Source organism: Colobus angolensis, unplaced genomic scaffold (genome assembly GCF_000951035.1).
Source record: "Colobus angolensis palliatus isolate OR3802 unplaced genomic scaffold, Cang.pa_1.0 Scaffold163, whole genome shotgun sequence".
In the NCBI taxonomy this organism is placed as follows: Eukaryota; Metazoa; Chordata; class Mammalia; order Primates; family Cercopithecidae; genus Colobus; species Colobus angolensis.
In genome coordinates this window covers 3,204,014-3,212,502 of record NW_012114744.1, presented here as the reverse complement: position 1 = coordinate 3,212,502, position 8,489 = coordinate 3,204,014, and the positions used below count along the sequence as shown (strand labels likewise).

At 38.6% G+C, this 8,489-nt stretch overlaps 1 protein-coding gene across 1 annotated transcript in view; it reads left to right on the top strand.

The window, feature by feature from the left end:
• CTTNBP2 (cortactin binding protein 2) overlaps nt 1-8,489 on the top strand; it is a 173,114-nt gene that overhangs the window by 34,757 nt on the left and 129,868 nt on the right. The gene's annotated exons all lie outside the window — the stretch shown is intronic.

The window sequence follows — 8,489 nt, the reverse complement described above, 5'->3', positions numbered from 1 at the left end:
AAAAAAAAAAAAAAAAAAATTAACAGAAACTACACAGGCAGCAGTAAGTCAGAAAGGATGCTTAAAATACCAGGACAGATCACATTCATTACACCATCTTGATGTGTACTGGCTGAACCACAACCTTTGCTGTGGATATCCTTTGGTAATGTTTTAATTTTGAAAACCCTCCATAGAGAAGCACAGCCCAGTCAAATGTATTTGCTTATAAAAACCTGTGTCATCTTAATGAGCACTGGTAGTGCCTGCTAGAATTTAGGGCAGCCTGAAATGTGTAATTTAGGTAGGTACAATTTTAAATGACATAATCTGCAAGATATTTTAATAGTTGTGCTATTTAAGATACCTTTTTTCCTAATTTTTAATGTAATAAATGTTCTTCATTGAATATCTTCAAAGACACAAAAGAGGAAATTTTCCCATCACTCAGAAGTAACCATTTTTCTCTGCATTAATGAACGCATATAATACAGATCTCTCAAAAATGGGAACATGCTCTACACAGTAATTTGTGCAGCCTGTTTACATTCTTAATATATTGTGAGTGAATATATCCCTAGCTATTCTTCAACTTTGAGATTTCAATCACTGTGTATCATTTATTTACTGAAACCTCAGTTTTTGGACATCTCCTTACCCATCTTAGACCCCATGAACTATTGCTGCAGTTCCTCCTTTGCAAATGCCCCCAATTCCCTTGGTCCTCACTTGGCAAAACCCTGGTGCTGGTGAAATTAAACTCTCTGCCTACCTCACGCCCACACCAATAGACTTGCACAAGGCTGGAGAAAAACCATCCAGCCTTGCTGACTGCTCTCACTTTAAATTCACCATGTCCTCCTGTTGGTCCTTTTTGTTGTCTTTAGGGATAGGATATACCTTAAATCCTACTGCTTCACCCGGTCTCCACTGACCCCAACCTGTATTAGTTTCCTATTGCTGATACAACAAATTATCACAAACGTCCTGGCTTGGAAAGAACACAGATTTATTATCTTGCAGTTCTGGAGGTACAAGTCTAAAATGAGTCCTCAGGGCTGCATTTCTTCTGGAGGTTCCATGGGAGAATCCTTTTCCTTGTCTTTTCCAGCTTCTAGAAGCTGGCTGCATTCCTTGGCTTATGGTCCCTTCCTCCCTCTTCAAGGCCAGCAGGGTAGCATGTTCTAGTATCTATCCCTCCCGCAGAGTCTGTCTGTCCCTGTCTCTCTCTCTCCTTTCTGCTTCTCTCATCATGCCTCTTTCTCTGACTCCCAGGCTCCTGTCTCCCTCTTATGATGACCTTTGCTGTTACATTTGACCAACTCATATCTGGGATAGTCTTCCCATCTTGAGATCTTTAATTTAATCACATCTGCAACATCCCTTTTGCCATGTAAGGGAACATGTTCACCGGTCCCCGGGATTAGGATGTGGACATCTTTGGGGGCCATTATTCTGCCCACTGCAACCCTCTTGTCTGAATTATTTTAATACCTTCCTAACCAGTCCTCCCACTTGTATAGCTGCCCCACTCCAGTTTCTGTTTTCCATAGCCATCGAGTTATCCTGTTAAAACAAGAGTGGGATCATGTCGCCCTTCAACTCACAGCCTTCAGTGGCCACCATCTTGCTGGGAGTAAAAAGCCAAGGCCTTTCTGTGGCCTCAAGGCTGCATAATCTACCTCCCTTATGTTTCTGAATCACTTCTTAGCATCATTCCTATTCTTCTACAGCCCTACTGGTCCCCTTGCCTGTTCCCCCGCTGGAGCTTTTGTGTTTGTTTTCTCTGTCTGGAAAGCTCTCCTAAATGGACCTGTAGCTCCTTCCCTCACCGTTTTAGATGTTTGTTGAAATATCATCTTAGTGAGGCTTTCTCTGACCATCTATTTAAAATGGGCACTCCTGCCTATACCATATGCAATCTCCATCCTTTCTTGCTTTATTTAGCTCCAATACATTTATCACTATCTGATATGTAGTCATCCCTCAGCATCAGTGGGGATTGGTTTCAGGACCCCCTGGAACACTGGAATCCACAGACGCCCTGATATAAAATGGTGTAGTATTTGCATGTAACCTGCACATATCCTCCCATATACTTTGAATTTTCTCTATAATATTTAAGTCAATGTAAGTGCTGTGTAAAATGTTGTTAATACTGTATTGTTCAGGGGATAATTACAAGAAGTCTGTACATGTTTAGTACAGATTGCAACCATTCTTCTCTCCCCATCCCCAAATATTTTTGATCCTCAGTTGAATCTGTGAGTGTGAATCCCCAGCCCATGAATACAGAGGGCTGGCTATACTATATATTTTTATGTGTTTATTGTTTGTTTTACTTTTCCCACTCGGATGTAAGCTCCATGAGAGCAGGAATTTTATTCTGTTCACTTCTCTGTTGTACCTGGCTCAATAAGTATTTGCTGAATGAAAGTATTTAGATTGACTCCAAATTTTCCTTGTTAAATATAGATGCATCTTTGTATCATGGAGTTTAGATTAATGAATATTATATAGACATAGAAATAATTTATTGCTTTTGTCTTTTTTGTGTTATTCAGAAATATCCATTTTCTGATTTTAGATGAATACATTTTTTCTATCTCTATTTTCTTTTTCTATAGATGAAACTGGAGCCAGTGGGGAGGACACTTTTTATACATTACCTACTTCTGTTGTTGGTTGAGTGTATGTTTCTATGGACCCTGTAGTACTTTACTATACTTTACAGTGATGGATCTTCTTTTCTTTTTTTTAATGCAAGACTATTTTGCCAGGCACGGTGGCTCATGCCTGTAATCCCAGCACTTTGCGAGGACAAAATGGGTTGGTCACCTGAGGTCAGGAGTTCAAGACCGGCCTGGCCAACATGGTGAAACCCCGTCTCTACTAAAAATACAAAAAATTAGCCAGGCGTGGTGGCAGATGCCTGTAATCCCAGCTACTCAGGTGGCTGAGTCAGGATAATTGCTTGAACTTGGGAGGCAGAGGTTGTAGTGAGTCGAGTTTGCACCATTGTGCTCCAGCTTGGGCAATAAAAGCAAAACTCTGTTTCAAAAAAATACTATTTTTTAGAGCAGTTTTAGCTTTATAGAAAAATTGAGTAGAAAGTAGAGAGGGTTCTCATGTGCCACCCTCCACCAATTTCCTCTATTATTAACCTATTTTTTAACCCTATAGTACGTAGAGTGGTTACCAGTTAGTGTGGTGCCATGAAGCCTGGAAGAGCTTGTGAGAAACTGGGGTTCAACTCAGGTGTCCCTTTTTCCAGGTGTCTCTCTCATGCTCTCCCCCAAGCCAGGGAACTGCTGTTTCTTTTGTCTCTAGGTTTTAGTGTGTTTCTAGTAGCATCCCTGATGTTTGCTGTCCTGATTGTGGATTCTGGTGGCAACTTCCTCTGGTTGTTACTGTTCCATTTTTTCTCTTTTATGTTTTGACTTTCCATTCTTTTTAGTACCTCATCTTTTTCAGCCATCATGAAAAAGAGAAGTAATCTTTTATCTGATGACACCAGTTAGTAGTGTCTCTGCCTGTTTAATCATGCGTTCATCACACCTATTTAATTCCCCTGCATTCCTATGCACACAATTTCTGAGAGGGGAGAAGAGATTTAACTGAAAGGTCATAGCTTTCTATCTGAGACTAATTTTATCTTTGGAGAGGTACAGGGAAGACCCTTTGGGTCCCGAGGCAACCACTATATTGGAATTTGATGTGTGAGGGATGCTGTACTTTCATTAACTTTCTGGTACATGTGTGTGTGTGTGTGTGTATAAAACTCTTCATATATATATATATATATATATATATAACTCCATATATATATAACTCTTCATATATATAACTCTTCATATGTATTTAACTCTTCATGTATATATTTAACTCTTCATATATATATATATTATACACACACACACACACATACATATATAACTCTTCATCCTCTATAGCAAAGCTGATACAAGGCTAAAATGTTCCAAATGGTTTAATGAAAGGATGGAGATGAAAGAAAAAAAAGAAAAGACAGAAAGTAGAGTCTAGTCTCTCAGGTATAGTCCAGGATTCAAGATTCCCAAAACCCTACCAAGTAGGCCATAAGTTCAAAACAGTTTTCTTAATAATAGTAAACATTATTTTCTTTTTTTCACTCTCATTTCCCATATGTATACATTGGAGCTTTCCAGAGGCTACAGTGACAGGTGATTTTTTAACAGCTCAGATGAAGAAGCAGATACTAGACTCCAGATGTCTTCTGTGAGGCCAGATAGTAAAGAAATTTGCAGAAATACAAAACAGTGCCACTCTTCTCACTTATTTAGGTTTGGAAAATATAGTGCTTTTTTCCATAAATATGTTGTTGAAGTTAACACATAAATGGGTTTATAATTATTTTAAAAATAATGCATTGATTTAAAATTTCTCAGTTTTACTTTTTTATAAGATAACTAGCAATAGCTGTAACCCACATAAACAAAATCTCTGTGTTTTCAATAATTTTTAAGAGCATAAAGGGGTCCTGAGACTAGGAAGTTGGAGAACTGCTTAATTTGGCTTTTGAAGTATAGCTGTGTTGCACTACCCAGACCCATTCTTCCTCCAGAGTCCATGCTGGGCTATTTCAGTCCCTCATGAGAAGATGAGCAGTCTCTCTACTTGAAGTTTGCCCTCACCATTCAGATTTCTGCTGGAGAACATAGCTTTTCCCGGTGATACTGGAAATAATTGCCTACAGGAGAGACCCAGACTTCTTCCTGAAGAGATGATAGTCATATGCTTTGCAGCCACAGCAAGCTAACTATATCACAAATGCATGTGTGCTTTACAATAAGGCACTTGTGTGGTAATGGTTTACATGTATGGAGAGGATATTGGAGGAGGCAGGGAAAGAATTTTTGTTGTTGTTGTTAAGATAGTGGCTCAAACCCTGTCACCCAGGCTGGAGTGCAGTGACACAAACATGGCTGAATTGCAGCCTCAATCTCCTTGGCTCAGATGACCCTCCCCAGGTGGCCTCTCCAGTAGCTGGGACTACAGGCATGCCCCACTGCACCTGGCTAATTTACGATTTTTTTTTTTTTTTTTTTAGTTTCTATTATTTTCCTGACCCCAACTTGATGCTGGGGATGCTCACAGATATCAGAAATATCCCCTTACTTTTCAACTTTTTTTGGACAGGACTGTTGGTTGTTACCAAGTGTCCTGCTTTTCCACAAAAGATATTTTTCTCCCTTGTAGGCTATTTCTGGAACTAGCAATGATTCAGAAGCCCATGGGTTCAATAAAACTGTGAGGCTCAGTTATTGTTTTGTACTTTGTAGCCTTCAAAAACCTTTAAAATACCCTAGATATTTATGGATTGTTTGAACAGGTGTGCATGTATGTATATGTATATATTTGTGCATGCATACATAGAAACGTGTGTATTTATTAATCTATATACCCCATGTAAATTTGGAGTAGTGAATCTTGCAAAATCAGGAAAATAATTTCAGTCTTTAGACATTTATGTTAACCAGATTTGATTATTTGGTAGTTTATTGTTATTAGGGAGAGTTATAGTCATAAAAAGTTTTATAGATAAAGCCTACTTTAAAACTGTTTGGGAGAAATTTTGGAGGAGTAAAGGTGAATTATGCCATGGGGCCCTGTAGATGATGATAAAGCTAAAGTAGGGAGCTGGAACAATGTGTGCAGAGTTCTGAAAGCTGGTCAGGACCACAGCAGGAAGTAGAACTAAAACTGGGCTCTGGTTTCCTGCCATTCTTCAGTCTGGAGCCAGAGATTTGACCTTGATTCTTCCTTTGACAGAAGTAGCACTTTTATTAAATTCCCCATGGGACTGAAATGCTCCTAAGAATCAATTAACAGAAAGTACCTATATTAAAATGAATAGTCCACTAGCATATTAAATCTAACAATTTGTCACATTACAAGTGTGTTGAAGTTTTCTATTGATTATGATCCCTTAGCTATGACTAGAGGATTTTGCCAAATTATTAGATGCATTGTTAAGGCAATTCTGTGGTTCTGACACAGGGCTTAGGAACTAAAGTCCAGACTGCCATTATTGGCTGTGTGAAGTTAGGAAATTTATTCCTGTTCTTTAAATCTCAGTTTACTACTCTGACTAATGGCATATAAAGAGCTATCTTAACATGATTGTCAGGATTCAATGAGACTACATATATAAACTCGGATAGTTGTAGGTAACTCCTGATGACTGGGTGCTTATCTGCCAGACAGGTGAGGAGAACACACTATGAAAATAATTATAAACTGTGATGAAATTCTGTACTAAGAAAATTACAGGCAGGTTCCTACTTTAGGTAGGGTGATTGGGGAAGGCCTTAACTTGAATATTAATGTTTCTAGGAAAGGACCATAAACCTGTGGAAACTGCACTTTGGAGGATTTTTTAAAAGATTTTAAAAAAATTCTTTGGAGAATTTTGTTTAAAAGCCCTCTGCCTTTGCCATGTTACTATACATTATTAAACAAACATGTGGAAAACCCTTGAAGAAATGAAGAAATTCCAAATAATGAAATGGTACTGTGGTTTCCAGCTGCAGCTACATAAAGGCATATTATTAAAAAGATTAATAAGAACAAGCCCAGGAAACTATAGTAAATCCTGAAATCTTTATTTTAGTGCAGGTTTCTCTCCGTGTTTTATATGCCACTATTTGTATTAACATTTTTGTAAAGGCAAAATCAAAGGTGATATATGACTTGCCCTCATAGATTAAAAAATGGAGATTTTGGAGATTCATCCATCTCAAATCTTCCAAGCTGGATCATTTGTTAAATAGCTGGTCAATTGTAAAAATGACTGAATTCATGCCTATTAATTTTTTGAATATCTGAGGTAGGTTTTACAGATTCGGCCTGTGATTAATGCAGAGTTACTCTGTTAATGAATTTTTAAACATTTTCTCTCCTTTTCCTTTATGGTAACAAATACTGTCTAAAGAGAAGAATTGGCTGTAGTCTAAGTTATCCCCCCAAACAAGGTGTCACATAACCACATTAGACTCCTTGATGATATTAGCATTAGAGACCATGCTCATGTTTTGTGCCATGCATTCTTCATAACAGGCCCCATTTTATGAAATTAGAAATTGAAGCTCAGCAGCCAAACCCTCCACATGGTCTTAGTGGCAGAAATACCATCTATGGAGTCAGAGTTTAGTATTTTTTTTCCCTGGTGATTGCTAATACAAAAGATGGGCTCTGCTACTTGGGGAGGGTTTTACGGAAAGCATTCAAATATTCAGTGCTGCCTAGCAACTTGGTAGGTAGTACTTATCTCTAGGTGAAGACTATCTCATCTCAGGAGATTACATCCTGGAGGCTAATGTTTCATGTATCTGTGGTCACGTAAGAAACTACACCAACCAGTTTTGTGGCTTTAACCAGTTTTGTGGCTTTAACCACCAATTTTGAGGTTTTAACCCATGAGTGATTAACTCTCAGATCTCTGTCTCCGGGGTTGGCTAGTGTAAGGGATAGGGTAGTAGGTAGTGAGGCCACAAATGCAGGTGGGAGCCAGATGACGAAGGGTACTGCAGGTTACACTGTCAGGTGGATGTCACTTTTCTAGGGTATCTGAGCCATCCTTCATAGACAGGTATGGGGTGAGCATCCCTAGTCTGAAATTCAAAGTGCTCCAGAATCCAAAACTTTTTGAGCACCAACATGATGCCGCAAGTGGAAAATTTTATACCTGGCCTCATGGGAGGATCACAGTCAAAACACAAAACTATGTTTCATGCATCAAATTATTAAAATACAAAGTTACCTCTAGGCTATGTGTGTAAGGTGTATGTGACACATAAATGAATTTCTTATTTAGACTTGGGTCTCATCCTTAAGATATCTTATTATGTACATGAAAATATTTGAAAATCTGAAAAATGTGAAGTTCAAAATAATTCTGGTTCCAAGCATTCTGACTATGGGATCCTCAACCTGTAGTTGGTATTGTCTTAATTGAGAGAGGCTGGCTAGGGCAAATGACAGGGAGGAAGAGAGAGCAGAGAAGGTAGCAGGAGTATACTGAGAGACAGGCAGAAATCAGAAAAAAATCTGCAAAGAATGCTGTCCAAGTTAGTGGTAGTGAGAAAAGTAGTAAAAGTTTATTAGGTTGGTAGATGTTAGCAAGAGAACGTTTCGTTGTTATTGGTGGTTTTGTTGTTGTTGCAATAGTCTGGCATTCAATGGCATTCAATGGCTTAGGGAAATTTTTGGTTGCAAATGGCAGAAACCCTTACCTCCCAAGAGCTATATTGGCTGATGTAACTGAAAAATTATAGGACTAAGTCTAGCTTTTGGGTTTGGCTAAAAATAAGAGCTCAAATGATGTCAATAACAACTCAGTCTCACGCTCCTTGTCTCTCAATCCTGATTTCTTTTTTTTCTTTTTTTGAGACAGAGTCTTGCTCTGTCACCCAGGCTGGAGTGCAGTGCTGTGATCTCAGCTCACTGCAAGCTCTGCCCCCTGGGTTCAC